The sequence below is a fragment of the Triticum aestivum genome, chromosome 1B (genome assembly GCF_018294505.1).
Source record: "Triticum aestivum cultivar Chinese Spring chromosome 1B, IWGSC CS RefSeq v2.1, whole genome shotgun sequence".
Lineage (NCBI taxonomy): Eukaryota > Viridiplantae > Streptophyta > Magnoliopsida > Poales > Poaceae > Triticum > Triticum aestivum.
Window position 1 is genome coordinate 358,637,283 of NC_057795.1, and position 22,610 is coordinate 358,659,892.

A 22,610-nucleotide genomic window follows, 5' to 3' on the forward strand; every position below is an offset into this window, starting at 1 on the left:
CTTTCAGGACGAAGCGCCACAGTCTTGAGGTGGAACTTGGGCAAGAGCACTTTTGCCCTCCGGCAGAGCGATTCCGCTGGGGGAACTTCCCCCCTGAGGGGGAAATCATCGTCATCGTCATCACCAGCAACCCTCTCATCTTTGGGACGCTAATCTCCATCAACATCTCCAACAACACCATCTCCTCTCAAATCCTAGTTCATCTCTTGTGTTCAATCTTTGTACCGGAACCTTATATTCGTACTTGTGGGCGACTAATAGTGTTGATTACATCTTGTAGTTGATTACTATATGGTTTATTTGGTGGAAGATTATATGTTAAGATCCATTATGCTATTTAATACCCCTATGATCTTGAGCATGATTATCATTTGTGAGTAATTACTTTTGTTCTTGAGGTGAAACCTAGAGATTCGAAGTAGCAAGCGGCGCACTCCGGGTACTCTATCGCAAACAAACAATCATACAATAAGCACTCATCTGATGCACAGGTAAAACTCAAATAAGAGATATAACCAGAAAGTTCAACTTAAGAACTCCGGTTTGCAAAAAGAATCAAATCAAACGAAGCAACGAAACTCAAACGGCGAAAGAAACAAGCTTCGTTTACTAATCTGGACCTAAGTCAAAATTTTACAGTAGCAAAAACTTGTTTGAGTAGGTTAAATGAAAAGAGGGTTTCGAGACGAAACTCTAGGCGCTTGAATCGCCTGATTCTGATAAACGAGCGAAAAGTTATACTAAAACGAAAATCGGATCAGAAATCACGATCAGAAATAATCGCGGAAAATCCGAAAAAAAGAAAAACGGACGAACAGGCTAACGAACGAACGTTCGCTGTCTGCGGCTAAACGATGAAAACCATTCATTAAAACGAACGTATTGACGAACGTCCGCTAAATAAACTAAACCGTAAAAAAACCAATCTATAATAAAATAAAATAAACCCGGGTTCTAAAAAACCCCGACGGTTTTCTCTCGAAAACCACGGCGGCGGCGGCTACCTCCGGCGGGTCCGGCGAGCGAGGCGGCGGGCTCCGACGGCGGCGGGGTCTCCGGCGGGGCGGCGGGTGGCGGCGGGGTGCGGGGCGGTGGCGGCGGCGTGGCTCGGGTGCGGCTAGGGTTTCGGGGGGGGGGGGGGTTGGCGGCTCGGGCTCCCCCGACTTATAAGGCCGGCTAGGCCTAGAGTCCCAGGTGGACACGGCCCGGTAGGTCAGTTAGTTTTTTTTTAAAATATTTTTGCGCAGAAAAACAAATAAAAGAAATACTAAACGGACTCCAAAAATCCCGAAATAAATTTTTCCCGACTTCTAAAATCAAGCCGGAGAAGATGAACATTTATTTGGGGCCTAAATGCAATTTCGAAAAACGCACATTTTTCCTAAATTCAAATAAAATAGCCAAAAACTTCGAAATAAAATCTTATTTGATTTTTTTATTAAATCCTCAATATTTCTTTATTTTGGGAAAGTCATTTTATTCCCTCTCTCATATTTTATACTAGAAACAAATGAAGATAAAATAAATAAAATCAACTGATCCTATTTCCAAAATTTGAGAAAACTCAAATATGAATATAACGAACTCCCCAACTCTCTCCGTGGGTCCTTGAGTTGCATAGAATTTCTAGGATCGAGCCAAAATGCAATAAAATATGATATGCAATGATGATCTAATGTATAACATTCCAGATTGAAAATTTGGGATGTTACAATGAAGAACATGGTGCTACTTTGAAGAACAAGTGTGGAAAAAGGATAGTAACATTGTCCCTTCTCTTTTTTTTCTCATTTTTTCTTTTTTTTCTTTTGGGCTCTTTGGCCTCTTTTATTTATTATAGTCTGGAGTCTCATCCCGACTTGTGGGGGAATCATAACCTCCATCATCCTTTCCTTACATGGGACAATGCTCTAATAATGAAGATCATCACAGTTTTATTTACTTACAACTCGATATTAGAACAAAGATATGACTCTATATGAATGCTTCATGCATATAGAACAATATGACAAAGATGGTGTGTGTCATAATAAAATGGAAGGGTGGAAGTTACATGGAAATATATCTCGGAATGGTTATGGAAATGCCATGATAGATAAGTATGGTGGTTGTTTTGAGGAAGGGGATAAGGTGGGTTTAATGCACCGGCGAAAAATTGGGTGGTACTAGAGAGGCTAGCAATGGTGGAAGGGTAAGAGTGCGTATAATCCATGGACTCAACATTAGTCATAAAGAGCTCACATACTTATTGCAAAAAATTATTAGCAATCAAAGCAAAGTACTAATACGCATGCTCCTAGGGGAGAGGTTGGTAGGAGTTAACAATCGCACGCTCCCGACCTCTACACAAAGGAAGAAAATCAAGGATAAATTGTGCTCCAACTTCATCACATAATGGTTCACCCTACATGCATGCTACGGGAATCACAAACCTTAACACAAGTATTTCTCTTAGTACATAATTACTCACTAGCATGACTCTGATACGTCCATTTTGCATCATGATTTCCTACTATTATTTATGATGTTTTTATGCATAATAATGCTTTATGGAGTAATTCGAATGCCTTTTCTCTCATAATATGCATGGTTTACACAAAGAGGGAGAATGCCGACAGTTGGAATTCTAGACCTAAAAAAGCTACGTCAGAGTTACCTATTCTGCACATCTCCAAATGAACTGAAAATTAATAGAGAATTATTTTGGAATATATAAAAAAAATACTGGAGCAAATAACTATCGGAGGGGGGGCACCTAGTGAGCACAAGACACCAGGGCACGCTAGGCCCCCCAGGCACGCCCTGGTGGGTTTCGCTTAGCCCAGCCTACCTCCAGTGCCCATCTTATAGTATATATGTCATTTTGACCTAGAAAAAAGGAAAGGATTTTCAGGACGAAGCTCCACAGTCTCGAGGCAGAACTTGGGCAAGAGCACTTTTGCCCTCCGGCAGAGCGATTCCACTGGGGGAACTTCCCTTCTAAGGGGGAAATCATCGTCATCGTCATCACCAACAACCCTCTCATCTTTGGGACGCTAATCTCCATCAACATCTCCAACAACACCATCTCCTCTCAAATCCTAGTTCATCTCTTGTGTTCAATCTTTGTACCGGAACCTTATATTCGTACTTGTGGGCGACTAGTAGTGTTGATTACATCTTGTAGTTGATTACTATATGGTTTATTTGGTGGAAGATTATATGTTAAGATCCATTATGCTATTTAATACCCCTATGATCTTGAGCATGATTATCATTTGTGAGTAATTACTTTTGTTCTTGAGGTCACGGGAGAAGTCATGTTGCAAGTAATCATGTGAACCTGATATGTGTTCGATATTTTGATGATATGCATGTTGTGATTCCCTTAGTGGTGTCATGTGAACGTCGACTACATGAAACTTCACCATATTTGGGCCTAAGGGAATGCATTGTGGAGTAGTTATTAGATGATGGGATGCTAGAGTGATGAAATCTTAAACCGTAGTTTATGCGCTACTTTGTAAGGGACCGATTTGGATCCAAAAGTTTAATTCTATGGTTAGATTTTATCTTAATACTTTTCTCATAGTTGCGGATGCTTTCAAGGGGGTTAATCATAAGTAGGAGGTTTGTTCAAGTAATAACAACACCTAAGAACCAATCCACCCACATATCAAATTATCAAAGTAGCGTACACGAATGAAGCCAACATGATGAAAGTGATATGGTGAAATTCCTGTGTACCCTCAAGAACGCTTTGCTTATTATTAGAGACCGTTTTGGCCCGCCCTTTGCCACAAAAGGATTGGGCTACCTTTATGCACTTTATTTACCGTTACTGTTACTTGCTCATTACAACTTATCTTGCTATCGAACTACTTGTTACCGACTATTTCAGTGCTTGCAGAAAATACCTTGCTGAAAACCACTTGTCATTTCCTTCTGCTCCTCGTTGGATTTGACACTCTTACTTATCAAAAGGACTACGGTTGATCCCCTATACTTGTGGGTCATCAAGGCTCTTTTCTGGCGCCGTTGCCGGGGAGTGAAGCGCTCTTGGTAAGTGGAAATTGGTAAGGAAAAATTTATATAGTGTGCTGAAATTTATTGTCACTTGTTACTATGGAAAACAATCCTTTGAGGGATTTGTTCGGGGTATCTTCACCTCGATCGAAACAAAATTAGTTGCCCCTCAACCTACTGCACCTACTAAAAATATTGGTTATGAAATTCCTTCAGGTATGATAGAACAACTGCCAGCTAATTCTGATGCAGGAGATGGAACTAAACATCCTGATATGCACTTGATAAATGTGGATGAAATTTGTGGATTATTTAAGCTTGCAGGTTTATACGGATATGAATCTAATAAGAAGGTCTTACCTTTATCTTTGAAGTGAAAAGCATTGACATGGTATAGGCTATGTGATGATATTGGATCTTGGAACTAGAATCGTTTGAAATTGGAATTTCACCAAAAAAAAATTATCCTATGCATCTAGTTCATCATGATCGGAATTCTATATGTAATGTTTTGGCCTCATGAAGGAGAAAGTATCACTCTATCTTGGGGGAGGCTTAAGACAATGTTATATTCATGCCCCAATCGTGATCAGAATTTTTATGCTCGACTTTCTCATGATGATCGATCCATGCTCGATACTCCTTGTATTGGTTCTTTTACGAAGAAGACTATTGAATTCAGGTGGGATATTTTGGAAATAATTAAACACAACTCTAAAGATTGGGAACTTGGCGAAGGTAAAGAGTTAGGTATTGATCTTGAGTTTGATTGTGTTAAATATTTTATGAATATTGATGCTTTCCACAAGTTTAGCACTAAACATGGACTTGACTCTGAGATAGTAGCCTCCTTTTGCGTATCATTTGCTACTCATGTTGATCTCCCTAAAGAGAAGTGGTTTAAATATCATCCCCCTATTAAAGAAGAAATTAAAGAACCGGACATAATTAAAGATGAAACTATTATTTACAATGTTGATCCAGTTGTGCCTACTGCTTATATTGAAAAACCACCTTTCCCTGTTAGGATAAAGGAACATGCTAAGGTTCAACTATGGTTCGCAAAAGTAATATTAGAGCACCTAAACGTGCTGACCAAATTAAAGTAGAACCTAGTGTTGCTATGGTTAAGGATCTCCTGGTAGAAAATACTGATGGGCATGTTATTTAGTTCTGTGATGAAGCTGCTAGAATTGCCAAACCTGATGAAGAAGATAAACATAGACCTTTTGTTGTCATGCCTATTGTCTTAGTTAAAATAGAAGATAATTGTTATCATTGTTTATGTGACTTAGGTTCTAGTGTGATTGCTATTCCTTTTACTCTTTACCAAGAAATTATGAATGATATAACACTCGCTGAAATAGAAGACATAAATGTCACGATTAAACTTGCTAATAGAGACACTATCACACCACTTGGGATTGTTAGAGATGTTGAAATCTTGTGTGGGAAAATAAACCTTACTGATTTTCTAGTTCTTGGTTCCCCAAAAGATGACATTTGTCCCATTATCTTTGGTAGACCTTTCTTGAACACTGTCAATGCTACTATAGATTGTCATAAACAAACTGCCAGTGTTTGCTTTGGTGACGAGTCTCATGAATTTAATTTTTCCAAGTTTAATAGACAACCTCATAAGAAAGAATTACCAAGTAAGGATGAAATAAATGGTCTTGCTTCTATTGCCGTGCCTCCTACTGATCCACTAGAACAATATTTGCTAGACCATGAAAATGATATGCATATGCATGAAAGGAATGAAATAGATAAAATCTTCTTTGAACAACAACCTTTGCTCAAACGCAATTTTCCTACTGAAACACCAGGAGGACCTCCTCCATCGAAAGGTGATCCTGTGTTTGGATTGAAACAATTGCCTAATACTTTGAAATATGCTTATCTTGATGGGAAAAAGATATATCCTGTTATTATTAGTGCTAACCTTTCAGAACATGAAGAAGAAAGATTATTGAAAATTCTGAATAAGCACCGTGCTACCATTGGATATACTCTTGATGATCTTAAAGGCATTAGTCCCACTCTTTGCCAGCACAAGATTAATATGGAACCTGATGCTAAACCCGTTGTTGATCACCAGCGACGTTTGAATCCTAAGATGAAAGAAGTGGTAATAACTGAAATATTAAAGCTTCTGGAAGAAGGTATAATATATCCCATAGCTAATAGTAGATGGGTAAGTCCTGTTCATTGTGTCCCTAAGAAGGGAGGTATTACTGTTGTTCCTAATAATAAAAATGAACTTATCCCACAAGGATATGTTACTGGCTATAGAATGGTAATTGATTTCAGAAAATTAAATAAAGCTACTAGAAAAGATCATTACCCTCTGCCTTTTATTGATCAAATGTTGGAAAGATTATCTAAGCACACACACTTTTGCTTTTTTGATGACATTCTGGTTTTTCTCAAATACCTATTTCACAACCCGATCAAGACAAAACCACCTTTACCCGCCCCCTTTGGAACCTATACTTATAGATATATGCCTTTTGGTTTATGCAATGCATCTGCTACCTTTCAAAGATGTATGACTACTATATTCTCTGATTTTTGTCAAAAGATTGTTGAGGTTTTCATGGATGATTTTTCTATTTATGGAAATTCTTTTGATGATTGCTTAAGCAACCTTGATCGAGTTTTGCAGATATGTGAGCAAACTAATCTTGTCTTGAATAGGGAGAAGTGCCACTTTATGGTTAATGCAGGTATTGTCATGGGGCATAAAATTTCTGAACGAGGTATTGAGGTGGATAAAGCTAAAGTTGATGCAGTTGAGAAAATGCCCTGTCCTAGAGATATTAAAGGTATTCGTAGTTTCCTAGGTCATGCTGGTTTCTATAGGAGATTTATTAAAGACTTCTCTATAATTTCTAGGCCTCTTACAAATCTTTTACAAAAGGACGTTCCATTTGTTTTTGATGATGATTGTGTAGAAGCCTTTGAAACACTTAAGAAAGCCTTAACTTATGCACCTATTGTTCAACCACCTGATTGGATCTTGCCTTTTGAAATTATGTGTGATGCTAGTGACTATGTTGTTGGTGATGTTCTAGGATAAACAGTTGATAAGAAATTGAATGCTATTCATTATGCTAGCAAAACTCTAGACAATGCCCAAAGAAATTATGCTACTACAGAAAAATAATTTTTAGCAGTTGTGTTTGCTTGTGACAAATTCAGGTCTTACATTGTTGATTCCAAAGTAATTGTTCACACTGATCATGATGCTATTAAATATCTTACGGAAAAGAAAGATGCTAAACGTAGACTCATTAGGTGGGTTCTCTTACTACAAGAATTTGATTTACATACCACTAATAGAAAAGGAGTTGAGAACCCCATAGCTGATGACTTGTCTAGGTTAGAGAATATCCTTGACGACCCACTACCTATTGATGATAGCTTTCCTGATGAACAACTAGCTACAATAAATGTTTCTCATAACACTCCTTGGTATGCTGACTATGCTAATTATATTGTTGCTAAATACATACCACCTACTTTCACAAACCAACAAAAGAGGAAAATTCTTCTACGATTTAAGACATTACTTTTGGGATGACCCACATCTTTATAAAGAAGGAGTAGATGGTATTATTAGACGTTCTATACCTGAGTATGAAGAGAAACAGTTCCTATGGAAATGTCACTCCAAAGCTTATGGAGGGCATCATGCGGGAGATAGAACCGCTCATAAGGTATTGCAATCTGGTTTTTATTGGCCTTCTCTCTTAAAATATGCCCGTAAGTTTGTTTTATCTTGCGATGAATGTCAATGAAGTGGTAATATCGGTAAGCGTCAAGAAATGCCTATGGACTATTCACTTGCTATTGAACCATTTGATGCTAGGGGTTTTGATTATATGGGATCTTTTCCTTCTTCTAATGGGTATACACATATTTTGGTTCTTGTTGATTATGTTACTAAGTGGGTAGAAGCTATTCCAACTAGTAGTGCTGATCATAACACTTCCATTAAAATGCTTAAAGAAGTTATTTTCCCAAGGTTTGGTGACCATAGATATTTAATGACCGATGGTGGTTCACACTTATTCATGGTGCTTTCCGTAAAATGCTATCATAGAATTGCTTCACCCTATCATGCTCAATCTAGTGGGCAAGTTGAACTTAGCAATAGAGAAATAAAGCTCATATTACAAAATACTATTAATATGTCTCGAAATAATGGTCTAAGAAATTTGATGATGCACTTTGGGCCTATAGAACAACATATAAAAATCCTATGGGTATGCCTCCTTATAAAATGGTTTATGGAAAAGCTTGTCATTTTCCTCTTGAGTTAGAACATAAAGCATATTGGGCAATTAAAGAACTCAACTATGATTTCAAACTTGCCGGTGAAAAGAGGTTATTTGATATTAGCTCATTAGACGAATGGAGAACCAAAGCTTATGAAAATGCCAAATTATTCAAAGAAAAGCTTAAAAGATGGCATGACAAAAGAATCCAAAAGCGGGAATTCAAAGTTGAAGAATATGTTCTTTTGTACAACTCTCATTTCAGATTCTTTGCACAAAAACTTCTGTCTAAATGGGAAGGACCATATGTTATCGAGGAGGTTTATCGCTCTGGAGCCATCAGGATCAATAATGCCGAAGGTACGAACCCGAAGGTGGTCATTGGGCAAAGAATTAAGCACTATATCTCAGGTATGTCTATTAATGTTGAAAGCAATATTATCCAAACCATGACATCGGAGGAACACATAAAGGAAACCTTCTGGAACACTCCAGAATACTAAAAAAGAGGAGGAATATGATACGGTAAGTAAAGGCACTCCAAAAAATCTGAAAAATATTTTTTGACAGTTTTGGAATATTACAAAAATTAGGAAAATAAGAAACAACCAGGAAGGCACCCGAGGGGGGCACAAGACACCAGGGCGCTCCTGGGCCCCTAGTGCGCCCAGGTGGATTGTGACCACCTCGGGAATGTTTTCGACTCCGTTTCCTCCCATTTGCTTGTTTACCAAGATAAAAAATCTTTATATACCCCCGAACATATTGACTACCGTATCACAGAGAAATCTTCTGTTCTTCTTTCTTGCTGTTGTCTGGCAGATCTGAAAATAGTTCATCTCAAGACTCGGAGGGTGAGAGCTATGTTGCTGATTATATTGCAAACCCCAAGGTTTACGGAGATGCGCAACATTATGGTTGGACCACGAAGGAACAAGAAGACTATGATCCGAAAGGGAAAGAAGAGACAAGCTCAGATTAAGATGAAGTTCCAATACCCCAACCTATGGACATGCACGTGGAATTCAAGAAGTCAAGTCTCCTTTAATAAAGCAAAGAAACCTAAGATCCAGTTTATGCCTTTTCGGCTCTTGCAGGAGAACAATCAGGAATTATGCAAAAAGATATTAAAGCTTGAGTAGGAGGTCGATGATTTGGGGGAAGAAAATTCCATCCTCAAGCATAAGCTGAGGAAGAATAACACTCATACTACATCACCACCACCATCATCATATTCCCCAACAAAAGAAACTTGAGTTCATGGTATGGGCACTCCCCTTGGCTTGTGCCAAGCTTGGGGGAGGTGCCCCAGTATCGTAACACCACCACCATCTTTGCCTTTATCTATTTTAGTTCGATATTTAGTTATCCTATGATTTAGTTGAATACAAGTTTAGTTTGATCCTTTCTTTTCGAGTGCTTGCTTAGTGATCTTTCTATCTATGTAATCATGTAAGAGATATATAATAAAGAGTAGTTTGAGTTTTGTTTCTTTACCCTTTTTGTTTCAATAAAAAAGAAAGGAAAATAAATGAAAAAGATCATATGCTAATCTTATGGTAAGTAATGACATCACATAAGAAAAGTATAAGTGGTAAAATTTATTGGAGATTGACAAACATAGCATTAGTCAATGATGCAATTCATGAAAGAATTAAAAAGGGAAGAGAAGATTCACATGCAAATTTACTATCTTGCACATCTTTTATGATTGTGAGCCCCCATTAGATATTATGTGTCAAAATTGTTGATGTTGGACAAGGAAGACAATGTAATGATTTATGTTTGTTCATATTCACATAGAAGTTATATTGTTATAGATCCTTCAACAAGTGGTGCTTGCTCAATATCTTTGCTAGCAAAAATTCTGCACTAAGTAGAGATACTACTTGTGCATCCAAAAACCTTAAACCCAAAATCTTATTTTGAGAGTCCACCATACCTACCTATGGATTGAGTAAGATCCTTCAAGTAAGTTGTCATCAGTGCAATAAGGCAATAAAATTGCTTCTAAATGTGTTGGATAATTTAGTGTAAGAGAAAATTGAGCGTTGTATGAACTTGTGATGGCAAAATAATAAAAGCGACAAAATGCATAATAAAGGTTGCTATCATAAGGGGCAATACAACGTGACGTTCTTTTGCATTAAGGATTTGGCATACAAACAAAAAGCGCATGTCAACCTCTGCTTCCCTCTGCAAAGGGCCTATCTTTTACTTTTATGCATTTACTTTTATGTAAGAGTCAAAGTATTCTTCCCTATTCCTTTTTTATTTTCTCTTTTTGCAAGCATCATGTGTGAGGAAAGATCTAGGCACATATATCCAGTTGGATATGAGTGGGCATGAGTTATTATTGTTGACATCACCCTCGAGCTGAATACGTTGCGAGGCGAAACTATAAGCCCCTATCTTCCTATGTGTCCAGTTGAAACTTTTTGTTCATGGGTATGCTGTGAGTGTTAGCAAGCATAGAAGCTTGAATGATGGTATTATTAGACATTGTGTACCTGAGCATGAACAAGAACAAATCCTATGGAAATATCACTCCGAAGCTTATGGAGGACATCATGCGGGAGATAGAACTGCTCATAAGGTATTGCAATTTGGTTTTAATTGCCCTACCCTCTTCAAGGATGCCCGTAAGTTTGTTTTATCTTGTGATGAATGTCAAAGAATTGGTAATATCGGTAAGCGTCAAGAAATGCCTATGAACCATTCACTTGCTGTTTAACCATTTGATGTTTGGGGTTTTGATTATATGGGACCATTTCCTTCCTCTAATGGGTATACACATATTTTGGTTGCTGTTGATTATGTTACTAAGTGGGTAGAAGCTATTCCAACTAGTACTGCTGATCATAGCACTTCCATTAAAATGCTTAAAGAAGTTATTTTCCCAAGGTTTGGAGTCCCTAGATGTTTAATGATTGATGGTGGTTCACACTTTATTCATCGTGCTTTTCGTAAAATTCTTGCTAAATATGATGTTAACCATAGAATTCCTTCACCCTGTCATCCTCAATCTAGTGGTCAAGTTGAACTTAGCAATAGAGAAATAAAACTGATATTACAAAAACTGTTAATAGGTCCCAAAAGAATTGGTCAAAGAAATTGGATGATGCACTTTGGGCCTACAGAACAGCATATAAAAATCCTATGGGTTTGTCTCCCTACAAAATGGTTTATGGAAAAGCTTGTCATTTACCTCTTGAGTTAGAACATAAAGCATATTGGGAAATTACAGAACTTAATTATGATTTCAAATTTGCCGGTGAAAAGATGTTATTTGATATTATCTCACTAGATGAATGGAGAACCCAAACTTTTGAAAATGCCAAATTGTTTAAAGAAAAAGTTAAAAGATGGCATGACAAAAAGAATGCAAAGCGGGAATTCAAAGTTGGGGAATATGTTCTTTTGTACAACTCGTTTTAGGTTCTTTGCAGGAAAACTTCTCTCCAAATGGGAAGGACCATATGTTATTGAAGAGGTTTATCGCTCTAGAGCTATTAAGATTAATAATTCCGAAGGTACCAATCCGAAGGTAGTCAACGGGGAAAGAATTAAGCACTACATCCCAAGTACATCTATTAATGTTGAAAGGAATATTATTCAAGCCATGATACCAGAGGAAAATATAAAAGAAACCTTCTGGAACACTCCAGAATCCTAAAAAGAGGAGGTACATGATACGGTAAGTAAACGGACTCCGAAAAATCCGTAAAATATTTTTTGTCAATTTTGAAATATTATAGAAAGTAGGAAAATAAGAAATAACCAGGAAGGCAACTGAGGAGGGCACAAGACACCAGGGCGCGCCTGCCTTTCCTGGCACGCCCAGGTGGGTTGTACCCACCTCGAGAACCTTCCTGACTTCTTTTTCCCCCCGTTTGCTTGTTTCCCAAGATAAAAAATCTTTATATACCCCCCAAACGTATTAACCACTATATCGCAAAGAAATCTTCTGTTCTTCTTTCTTGTTGTTTTCTGACAGATCTAGATCTCCATGGCTGCTCCGAACTCCTCCAAGGACATGTTCTTTGAGAAGGCCATCAACTCGTATTTGCGGGAGGTGATGCAGCACCCTCAAGCCATTGAGATGCATGAGGGGGTGCTCCACATCTGGGATGTCTAGGGGCCCAAGAGGACGGGAACCGTGGAGGCCAGGCTCGAAGCCATGGAGCAGGAGGTCTTCAAGTGCAATGAGATGGTGGAACATGGGCTCAGTGCCAATCACCTCATGATTACGGAGTTCAACCATGATCACAAGGTGGAAGGTCGGCCCATGAAGGACATCGTCTTGACCCTCAACGAGCAAATCAATTTTCTGCAAAGCCAAGTCTATGATCTCCAAAATCAAGCCTTTGAATATGAGGCAACATTTAAAGGTATGAGTTTAGCTGCCAGTTGCAGGATTCGTGAGACTCGCGCTTCCTCTTATGATGGTGAACTGCTGCCGTGGAAGCCGGAGGATAAGCTCGCTACTGCCTCATCACCACCACCATCATCATCTTCCCCAACAAAGGAGACTTGAGTACATGGTATGGGCACCCCTTGGCTTGTGCCAAGCTTGGGGGAGGTGCCCCGGTATTGTATCACCACCACTATCTTTGCCTTTTATCTATTTTAGTTCGATCTTTAGTTATCATTCGATTTACTTGAATAAAAATTTAGTTCGATCTGTTTTCGAGTGCTTGCTTAGTGATCTATCTATCTATGTAATCGTTTGCGAGATATGTAATAAAGATTAGTTTGAGTTTTGTTTCTTTACCACTTATGTTTCAATAAAAATAAAAGGACCGGTCTAGCTGGCGGCTGGGCGCTCGTTGCCGCTCGCGAGTGGCCGGCTATTTTAAGATTTTTTATCCCCTTCCTAGTTAACCGTCTTAATTAAGAAGGGACATTTACATCTATGCCCTTAACTCGAACCCACTACTCAGTTTTGCCCCTAATTTTTAGGTATGCTCAGTTTTGCCCCTCCGCCATTAGTTTCACTTATAGAAATGCCCTTCTCTGCCGTTACCATCCGGTCAAAGGTCTTTGACCGTCCTGAAAAAATAGCAAAAAAGATCAAAAAAATATGAAATTTGGTGGGATCGAAGATAGTCATGTCCGCAAGGCGCGTGCACATTTTCATGCCGTTCGGACACTCCGGGAGCTCGTGTCAAAGGAAAACATAAATTTTGTACGCATGCGAGCAGTAAATTCAAAAAAATAGAAAAAAAATCAAAAAAATATATGAAAGTTTGTGGGACTGAAGATATTCAGGTTGGCAAGATGTGTGCATGTTTTTGTTATGTTTGGACATCGTAGGAGCTCGTGGAGAAGAAAAACAAATTTTAGCTCAAAAAAACTTTGAAAAAATGCAGTATTTTGTTTTTTTCTCTAGAGCGCCTCGTACGTCATTTGATCACCAAAACTTGCAAGCACCTTGTGCACTCAAGCCTCTTTGACGCCAAATAAATTCAATTTTTTTAAAACTTTTTTGCTATTTTTTTCGAATTTACTATTCATAGGCATAAATTATTTATTTTTTCCTTTGCCACGAGCTCCCAGAGTGTCCAACCAACACAAAATTATGCACGCGCCTTGCGGACATGACTATCTTCGATCCCACCAAATTTCATATTTTTTTGATTTTTTTGCTATTTTTTTCTGGATGGTCAAAGTACTTTGACCGGACAGTAACGGGGCAAAAGGGCATTTCTATAAGTGACACTAACGGCGGAGGGGCAAAACTGAGCATACCTGAAAATTAGGGGCAAAACTGAGTAGTGGGTTCGAGTTAGGGGCAGAACTGGAATTGGCCCAATTAAGAAAGCTTTTCACCTGGTCTTTAAATGTCTGCACAGTCATTCCTTCGGTGCATGCGTTTTATTCTTTGGTGTATTTAATTCGTGGTTTCAAAAACTAAAAAAGCATAACTTTCAATCCGCGTGTCGGAATTAAGATTCGTTTTCATCGCTAGAATCCTCGCGACATGCTCTTTGAAATTAGATTCCACATGGGGATGTTTTGAGGAACTAGTATTCCTGCCAATTAAATATCAATGTGTGTGCAACTAGACTAGATTGCCGCGCCAACTGAGCATATGTGTGTGTGCCAAAAAGTCCTGCCAACTAAACATCAATGTGTGTGCAACTAGACTAGATTGCCATGCCAGCTGAGCATATGTGTGTGTGGTAAAAAGTCCTGCCAACTAAACATCAATGTGTGTGCAACTAGACTAGATTGTCGCGCCAACTGAGCATATGTGTGTGCAACTAGTGTCCTGCCAAGTAAACATCAATGTGTGTGCAACTAGACTAAATTACAAGCCAACTGAGCATATGTGTGTGCAACTAGTCTTCCTGCCAACTAAACATCAATGCGTTTGCAACTAGACTACATTACAAGCCAACTAAACATCAAAGTGTGTGCAACTAGACTACATTCCAAGAGGAGGTTGCACATCGACTTTCATCGAGGCAATAGACTAGTTGCACATCAAAGTTGTCGTGGTTGCTAGGTTGCAACCTCATACGAAGGTGCAGCTCAAAATATTAGTTTTGGGAAAAATTTGCACGATGTAGTACTAAAGTTGCACAATATACCATCAAAGTTGGCATAAAAAAAATTCGTCAAAATATATCCATGCGGGATCTAGTTTCAAAGATCTCGTCGCGAGGATTCCAATAGTGAAAACGGATCTAAATTCCGAAGCACGGTTTAAAAGATATGACTTTTTAAAAATTTGAAAACCCAAACAAATGGACATGCGCATCCATGGAATAATGCGGCGTCTTATCCATGTGACCATCCAAATAGTACATGCCACGTCACCAATAAAGACAAAATTTAGACCACACAACTACATGCATGCGTGTGTAAGACCGGCCGCTCGTTTCCTCTAATTAGTGCGTATGCACTTTTTAGATTTTAGGAAAATAAAAATAAATAAATGAAAAAGAGCATATGCTAATCTTATGGTAAGTAATGACATCACATAAGGAAAAGTATATGTGGTAAAATTTATTGGAGATTGACAAACATAGCATTGGTCAATGATGCAACTCATGAAATAATTATAAGGGTAGAGAAGATTTACATGCAAATACACTATCCTGGACATCTTTTATGATTGTGAGCCCCCATTAAATATTATATGACAAAATTTTTAACGTTGGACAAGGAAGACAACGTAATGATTTGTGGTTGTTCATATTCACATAGAAGTTATATTGTCATAGATCCTTCAACATGTGGTGCTTTCTCAATATCTTTGTTAGCCAAAAACTCTGCACCAAGTATAGATACTACTTGTGCATCCAAAACCCCTTAAACCCAAAATCTTATTTTGAGAGTCCACCATACCTACCTATGGATTGAGTAAGACCCTTCAAGTAAGTTGTCATCGATGCGACAAGGCAATAAAATTGCTTCTAAATGTGTTGGATCATTTAGTGTAAGAGAAAATTGAGCGTTGTACGAACTTGTGATGGCAAAGTAATAAAAGTGATAGACTGCATAATAAAGGTTGCTATCATAAGAGGCAATATAACGTGATGTTATTTTGTATTAAGGGATTTGGCATAGAAACAAAAAGCGCATGGCAACCTCTGCTTCCCTTTGTGAAGGGCCTATATTTTACTTTTATATATTTACTTTTATGCAAGAGTAAAAGTATTCTCCCCTATTCCTTTTTATTTTCTCTTTTTGTAAGAATCATGTGGTGAGGAAAGATCTAGGCACATATATCTAGTTGGATATGAGTGAGCATGAGTTATTATTGTTGACATCACCCTTGAGGTGAATACGTTGGGTGGCGAAACTATAAGCCCCTACCTTTCTATGTGTCCGGTTGAAACTTTTTGCTCATGGGTATGATGTGAGTGTTAGCAATCATAGAAGGTTAAATGATGGTTGAGTATGTGGACCTGCCAAAAGGCCCCGATACGCGACCCTTCCCAAAAATATGATGAATTGTAGTTGCAAAGTTGATTGAGAACATAGTTTGTTGGTTTTCAATAGAATTTATGCTTTATATTTATATGTTGTGATGAATTGTTACTTGTTCATGAGAAGTTATATGATAAAAGTTGTGTGATAAAGTTTTATTTTAAAGTTCTTTGTTGTTATAATAATAAGCATGATGCTTCTATGTCCGTATTTTGTTTTTATCGACACCTCTCTAAGCACGTGGACATGTTTTTCGATATCGTTTTTTCGTTTGAGGACAAGCAAGGTCTAAGCTTGGGGCAGTTGATACGTCCATTTTGCATCATGATTTTCTGCTGTTATTTATAATGTTTGTGTGCATAATAATGCTTTTTGGAGTAACTCTAATGCCTTTTCATTCATAATATGCAAGGTTCACACAAAGAGGGAGAATGCCGACAGCTGGAATTCTGAACCTGAAAAAGCTACTTCGGAGTTACTTATTCTGCACATCTCCAAATGGGCTGAAAATTTACACAGAATTATTTTGAAATATATAAAAATACTGGAGCAAATAACTACTGGCGGGGGCCGCCTGGTGAGCACAAGACACCAGGGCGCGCCAGGCCCCCCAAGTGCACCCTGGTGGGTTGTGCTCAGCCCAGCCCACCTCCGGTGCCCATCTTCTGGTATATAGGTCATTTTGAACAAGAAAAAAAATAAGGAGAGGACTTTCGGGATGGAGCGCCGCCGTCTTGAGGCGGAACTTGGGCAGGAGCACTTTTGCTCTCCGGCCGAGCGATTCTGTCGGGGGAACTTCCCTCCCGGAGGGGGAAATCGAAGTCATTGTCATCACCAACAACCCTCTCATCTTTGGGAGGGCATCTCCATCAACATCTTCAACAACACCATCTCCTCTAAAACCCTAGTTCATCTCTTGTGTTCAGTCTTTGTACCGGAACCTCAGATTGGTACCTGTGGGTGACTAGTAGTGTTGATTACATCTTGTAGTTGATTACTATATGGTTTATTTGGTGGAAGATTATATGTTCAGATCCATTATGTTATTTATTACCTCTCTAATCTTGAGCATGATTATCATTTGTGAGTAGTTACTTTTGTTCTTGAGGTCACGGGATAAGTCATGTTGCATGTAATCATGTGAACTTGATATGTGTTCGATATTTTGATGATATGTATGTTATGATTCCCTTAGTGGTGTCATGTGAACGTCGACTACATGGCACTTCACCATATTTGGGCCTAAGGGAATGCATTGTGGAGTAGTTATTAGATGATGGGTTGCTAGAGTGACAGAAGCTTAAACCCTAGTTTATGTGCTACTTCGTAAGGGACTGATTTGGATCCAAAAGTTTAATGCCATGGTTAGATTTTATCGTAATACTTTTCTCGTAGTTGTGGATGCTTGCGAGGGGGTTGATTAGAAGTAGGAGGTTTGTTCAAGTAAGAACAACACCTAAGCACCGGTCCACCCACATATCAAATTATCAAAGTAGTGAACACGAATCAAACCAACATGATGAAAGTGACATGGTGAAATTCCCGTGTGCCCTCAAGAACGCTTTGCTTATTATAAGAGACCGTTTTGACTCGTTCTTTGCCACAAAAGGATTGGGCTACCTTGCTGCACTTTATTTACCGTTACCGTTACTTGTATGTTACAAATTATCTTGCTATCAAACTACCTGTTATTGTCAATTTCAATGCTTGCAGAGAATACCTTGCTGAAAACCACTTGTCATTTCCTTCTTCTCCTCATTGGGTTTGACACTCTTACTTATCGAAAGGACTACAATTGATCCCTGATGTCTACTACACAACCTTCTTCTTGTAGACGTTGTTGGGCCTGCAAGTGCACAAGTTTGTAGGACAGTAGCAAATTTCCCTCAAGTGTATGACCTAAGGTTTATCAATCCGTGGGAGGCGTAGGATGAAGATGGTCTCTCTCAAACAACCTTGCAACCAAATAACAAAGAATCTCTTGTGTCCCCAACACACCCAATACAATGGTAAATTGTATAGGTGCACTAGTTCGGCGAAGAGATGGTGATACAAGTGCAATATGGATGGTAGATAAAAGTATTTGTAATCTGAAATTATAAAAACAGCAAGGTAATAAGTGGTAAAAGTGAGCGCAAACGGTATTGCAATGATAGGAAACAAGGCATAGGGTTCATACTTTCACTAGTGCAAGTTCTCTAAACAATAATAACATAGATAGATCATATAACAATCCCTCAACATGCAACAAAGAGTCACTCCAAAGCCACTAATAGCGGAGAACAAACGTAGAGATTATGGTAGGGTACGAAACCACCTCAAAGTTATTCTTTCGGATCGATCTATTAAAGAGTTTGTATTAGAATAACACCTTAAGACACAAATCAACCAAAACCCTAATGTCACCTAGATACTCCATTGTCACCTCAAGTATCCGTGGGCATGATTATACGATATGCATCACACAATCTCAGATTCACCCAACCAACACAAAGTACTTCAAAGAGTGCCCCAAAGTTTCTACCGGAGAGTCAAGAAAACGTGTGCCAACCCCTATCCATAGGTTCATGAGTGGAACCCGCAAGTTGGTCACCAAAACATACATCAAGTGGTACATGATATCCCATTGTCACCACAGATAATCACGGCAGGACATACATCAAGTGTTCTCAAATCAAAGACTCAATCCGATAAGATAACTTCAAGAGGAAAACTCAATTCATCACAAGAGAGTAGAGGGGGAAGAAACATCATAAGATCCAACTATAATAGCAAAGCTCGCGATACATCAAGATCGTGCCATAGAAAGAACACGAGAGAGAGAGATAAAACACATAGCTACTGGTACATACCCTCAGCCCCGAGGGTGAACTACTCCCTCCTCATCATGGAGAGCGCCGGGATGATGAAGATGGCCACCGGTGAGGGGTCCCCCCCTCCGGTAGGGTGCCGGAACGGGCTCCCGAGAGGTTTGGTGGCTACAGAGGCTTGCGGCGGCGGAACTCCCGATCTATCTTCTCCGTGGATGTTTTTAGGGTATGTGGGACTATATAGGCGAAAGAAGTCGGTCGGGAGGTGCTCGAGGGGCCCACGAGACACGGGGCGCGCCCAGTAGGGGCAGGCTCCTATCTCCTAGCCTCCTCGAGGCTCTTCTGACGTGAACTCCAAGTCTCCTGGGTGATATTCTTCCAAAAATAACGATGCCGAAGGTTTCATTCCGTTTGGACTCCTTTTGATATTCCTTTTCTTTGAAATACTGAAACAGGCAATAAAACAGCAATATGGGCTGGGCCTCCAGTTAATAGGTTAGTCCCAAAAGTAATATAAAAGTGTATAATAAAGCCCATAATCATTCAAAACAGGTAATAATATAGCATGAATGCTTCATAAATTATAGCTACGTTGGAGACGTATCAATCCCCTATACTTGTGGATCATCAGGGCTGACAAACCCTCCCCTCCTATCTTTAATTAGGTTCAAAAATGCCTGGATGAGGATGGATTGGTTTAAGGAGTTTGTTGAGTAAAACTAGAATATTAATTACAAAGGGTCTATCTTAGATATCTCGCAACAAAAATGAGAATAATGCGACAGAAAATCAGGGATTGTGTGTTAAATGCTAATGCAATGTATATAAAGAGGAAAAAAATAACTGTTAGACTAGCTCAATGAGATAGATAAGAATGCCGAGCTCATGGGACTAAGTTCTCATGATAGAAACTTGCAAAGGGAGTTGAGAAGACAGTTGAATGATCTTCTCAAAGAAGAGGAGGTCAAAATGGCTCTAGAGATACAAGGATAAGGATATTAAAGAAGGTGAGTCAAACACCAGATATTACCATTCTAAAGTAGATGGACAAAAAAAGGATTTTGTCTCTAGAACAAGAAGGGGATGTGATTGAGGGATACCAACAATTGATGGAATATATTACTGAATATTACAAAAAATTGTTTGGACATGCTAACTCTTCTTCTATTTCTCTCAACATTCAGGCTTCAAAGACTATTTCCCCCCAGAAAGCTGATGATCTGCTGAGAGCCTTCTCTATGGAGGAAATACATCCTGTAGTCTTCTCCATGGATAAGAACAAAAGCCTTGGCCCTGATGGGTTCTCAATATATTTTTAGCAACATTTTTGGCAAGCTATTACAATGGATCTCAAGAATTTGCTAGAGGATTTCCAATATCCAGGCTAAACTATGGAATCATTGCCCTAGTGCCAAAAAATAAAGATGCCAAACAGATACAAAAATTTAGACCTATTTGTCTTTTAAATGTTAGTTTTAAGATCCTTACCAAAGTTTTGATGAACAAACTTAGTAAGGTGGTAAACCCTATCATATCTCCCATACAAACTACTTTTGGGAAAGGGAGATACATTATGGAAGGAGATGTTATTTTACATGAGGCCTTGAACACAATGCATACAAAAAGGTGTTATGTTGTTCAAGGTGGATTTTGAAAAAGCATATGACAAAATTAAGTGGCCTTTTGTCCATAAAATGTTCAAACTCAAAAACTTCCCTGATAGATGGTGTGATTGGGTAATGCATACTATGCGAGGAGGTCAGGTAGGAATTAGAGTTAATGATGAAATTGGACCTTTTTTCAAGACACATAAGGGATTAAGGCAGGGGGATTCTTTGTCTCCTCTGTTGTTTGATCTAGCTATAGATGCCTTAGCTATTATTTTAGATAAAGCTAGATCTGAAGGATATATTAAAGGGGTGCTAACTGAATTCCATGAGAATGGGGGTGAATATCCTCAATATGTAGATGACACTATCTCTTTGTTGCAAGATGATGAAGAAAAGTGCTAGAAATCTCAAATTTATCCTGACTGCCTTTGAGCAAATATGTGTGGACTGAGTATAAATTTTCATAAGAGTGAAATTTACCTATTTGGGGAAGCTACTAATAAATCTGCAGTATATCAGGAAATTTTTACTTGTGAATTGGGTTCCATGCCATTGACATATTTGGGTCTCCCTGTCTCTGATGTTAGAATTAAAAATAGCATGTGGAAAGTTGTGATTGAGAAAGTAGAAAAAAGTTGTTCTTGCTGGCAAGGGAGATTGCTTAGTATAACTAGTAGAGTTACTTTGGTCCAATCTTGCCTCACTAATATACCAATATACATAATGTCTTTTTATCCTCTCCCTGCTAGAATTAAAAAGAAGGTTGACTTTTACAGAGCATGTGGCAGACTGAAGGGGACAAAAAGAAGTATTATTTGGTGAATTAGAAAACTTGTTGCTTACCTAAACAGCAAGGGGGGCTGGGGATTACCAATTTATAAATATATAATATAGCCTTGCTTGCAAAATGGCTATGTAATTTAGAGGATGAAGAGGGGTTGTGGCAAGAAATTATTATGAAAAAATATGTGAAAGGAAAATGCATCTCTGGTGTGGGTCACAAAAATAGAGATTCCCAGTTTTGGTCTAGCCTACTTAAAATAAAATACATGTGAAAAAGAAGTTGGGTGATGGGAGGAACACTAGGTTCTGGGAGGAGTGGTGGGTGGGGACTAAGGACATCTCCAATGGCAACCCGCAAAAATCCTCCCGCATCCGTCTGCGGACAGGGAGGGCCCAGTCAGCGGAACGGATGCGGGAGGCAGACATCCAACAGTAGCCACATATATTTTCACAACAACTCAAACCAACATGATTAAATTTGGTTCAAACAAGTCCAGATTTCATATGAACATAGCCAGATTTCATATGAACATACCGGATTTCAAATAAAAATGGCGAATTTCATTACATTTAAATCAACCTAGCGGTGCTAGTCCGGCTCTGGAGGTACAATTAATACCTAAACTAAGTGGCCCCTCGCGGATCCCTTTGTCTTCCTCATGCCCGACAGCCTGCTTACCAGACTGTCGACAACCCTGGAGCTATATGCGTTAGCGCAAAGGACATCTCACTTCCCCATCGCTCGTCGGAGTGGAACCCCACCTTGATGCTTCAGTGGGAAGGGAAGGCGGCGCCTACGCTTCCGTGGAGCCCATGTGGGACGACGGAGGTCCTCGTAAGAGAAGAACCATGCAAGACACCAGCAGTGCACGTCGGCATCGCCTCGGCGTTGGTGTTCATGGGACCCAAGCGGCAGTGGCCTCCTAGGTTCTACTTCTTCTCAATGATGGCGGCGGACACGGAGGCGCTGGCCACCGACTCGTCGCTCTTCGCGCACCCGACTTCTGTCTCTACCTGCATGGCGTGGCCATAGGCATGGGAGGCGCGATCGCAGGCACATGAGGCACGGTTGCAGACACGAGAGGCGCGGTCGCAGACAACGTCCGTGCCAGCATGGAGCAACTCGCCACTCCTCATCGAGGTGGCATGGAGTGGCGAGTTGTTGTACCACGCGCCGG